Source organism: Aedes albopictus, chromosome 2 (assembly GCF_035046485.1).
Source record: "Aedes albopictus strain Foshan chromosome 2, AalbF5, whole genome shotgun sequence".
Classification (NCBI taxonomy): domain Eukaryota; kingdom Metazoa; phylum Arthropoda; class Insecta; order Diptera; family Culicidae; genus Aedes; species Aedes albopictus.
Genome location: NC_085137.1, coordinates 516,289,005 through 516,291,629, shown reverse-complemented (window position 1 = coordinate 516,291,629; position 2,625 = coordinate 516,289,005). Strand labels below are relative to the sequence as shown.

General features: G+C 36.1%; 1 long non-coding RNA gene across 1 annotated transcript; it reads left to right on the top strand.

Moving 5' to 3' along the window:
- Positions 1-264: 264 nt before the first annotated feature.
- LOC134287536 (uncharacterized) lies at positions 265-1,971 on the top strand. The gene is made up of 2 exons (XR_009997363.1): positions 265-913; positions 971-1,971. It is a non-coding gene; the product is annotated as an uncharacterized LOC134287536 (long non-coding RNA).
- The last annotated feature ends 654 nt before the right edge of the window (positions 1,972-2,625 follow it).

The window sequence follows — 2,625 nt, the reverse complement described above, 5'->3', positions numbered from 1 at the left end:
CAGTTAGTTGATTAACTTTCGCGATAGTAAACCTGTACCAAAGAAAAATGTTTTTAATTGAAAAAGAAATAATAAATGAAAACGGTCCAGGAACATTTCGATCACTACAATGGCTATTGAAAAAAACCCAGAAGGAATTCCTTACGAAGCTGTTGAAGAAATTCGTTAAGATTTTTTTTGGTGGAACTTCTCAATGAAGCCCTACAGTAATGAGATAAGAATTTCATAGAAGATCTCCGTAAAAAAAAACTCCTGGGAGATTTGCATGAGGTAATTCTTCTTCTTCTTCTGTATGGCTCTACGTCTACACTGGGACTTGGGCTACCTCACTTCAACTTAGTGTTCTTTGAGCACTCCACAGTCATTAATTGAAGGGCTTTCTTTGCCTGCTATTGCATGAGTTTGTATATTGTGAGGCAAGTACAACGTTACACTATGCCCAGGTAGTAGACAAAATTTTCCCGAACGGGAATCGAACCCGCCGTCTCCGGATTGGCGATCCATAGCCTTAACCACTAGACTAACTGGAGACCCTCACACGAGATACTTCTGAAGGAATTCTAGAAGAGTCTGCAGAAATGATAGAAGTTACATCTGGAGCAAGCCAAGAACATGTTTTTGGGGAATTCAATATGATTGTTCGAACCACTGTGAGACCACTGTATCAAACCCCTCGTTTAAATGGTAGCACGGTTAGGTAGGACAATAAGGAGCTGATGTCATAGTCAAGTGGACATTTATAATTGGACATACTGTGGAATACAATGAAAAAGACATCCTTATGGTCGATTAGTTGATGGCGTTATATATGATTTCTATCTTAAGTGATTTATACGTGAATTATAATTAGAGTATGCGGCAAATTTGAAGTTAATTGAAATGAGTGGAAACTATACATTAAACTATTGAATTTGTATGTAGGAAAAGCTTGTTGCGGGGTAAATGGATTAATATTAACTCGATTTCGTAGGTTATAGGATCCACATTATAAAACCTTTATTTGTACGTCGACTTACATCGTATGTGACGATTTTGTTCACTGTAATATCGTTACAGTAGTAAGTTTATTGTAAGGATGTTACCAAAAACGTTATATTAACTGAACTACTCTATGAACTAGGTCGAAACATAAGGGCACATATTCGGAGCAAGATTGGCTCTGCCAGGGTTGCCAAAATCATTTGTGGGGATTATTTCTCTGAAGGATTAAACTAAAATTGTAAGCAAATAATATTAACTATACGCAATTATGTACTATACAAATATATTTCTTCTAGCTTTGAGCGCGTTACCAACAAACTGCTTCAAAGAGGTTTTTTCCGATAGTTCCAATCCGAACAATGATTTTTTCTGAAGAATCTCGGAAGGGTTCTCTGGATGAAAATCCTAGAAGGAACTCATGCAGGAATCTGTTACAAAAATAAAAGAAATTAATTATTACAAACCATTAACACTTCACGGCATACATAGAACCTTACAAATGCACAATATACAGACATCACAAATTGACGTAGCACAACACATAACATAAATGTGCCCTGTTATCCAGATGGATAACTCCTTCCGATCACAGGGTGATGAGGTTTCATTTATTAGTTTGGGTCCATCAGTCATCCTGAAATTGTATTTTAGTTGGCATTTTGCCTTTTAGTTCACATCATTTGTTGCTGTGTTCATAGCTTGGTTTTGTCTAGGAAAACTAATCCTAATCGGGCATCCCGTTTCAGGGTTCGATACTTGAGCTTAACAACTTGAAGTCCGTGGCAGGGGAAGGTTTACATCTCTAGTACTTGACCGCTGCCCGAAATAGCCTGAAAGTCGGCAATCAAAGTGGGATTGCATTTCATGGGCCTCTATTTTTCCAGAACCCTATAAATGTGCATTAAAAGTATGGGAATATATATAAGTTAAAATGAAACATACAACACAAAGAACGAACGAATAATAATCTTATAACACATTAAAAAATTATTCTGTCTTATAATTGTAACAAATATTTATACCCGTAACACAATCAGGGTGGCCAGTGAATTACAGATTTTGAATTCCCGGTTTTCTCCCGGTTTTTTCCCGGTATTTTAATTTTTTTCCCGGTATTAAATTTTTACTTTAACTGAAAAATATATTCCCTTAATCGGTTCAGGACCTGATTGTAATGGAAATTTTAATGACTTAGGATATATACACGGGGGTGAATCTTCATCACGAAAAGTGCTGCTCGTTTGATAGCTCAACACTAGCGAACCTGGTGGTAGAAGTCAAGCTTTAGCCTACAGCGAGCATAGGGAGGCGGCGTAGCACGCTTTGATGATTTTTTATTTTCCCATGCAAATTCATTCCAATCTAGTTTTCCAAGTGACAATTTCACGACTTCCACCTCGAAACTTCAAATTTGTTCGAAGATACACATCTGTTCTGTGATATATATCTACAATCTTCTTACATGATATAATCATGTAAAACTAAAGTCAATGCCAAAGAAACAAAATTAAAATTGAGGAAGTGTTTTTTACAGTTACACAAAATTACAATGTTTACAGAACCTATTTTTCTAAAAATACCTATTCTTGGGATAATTCTAAAAATACCTATTCTTGGGATTAAACTAGTGGAAATTACACGATG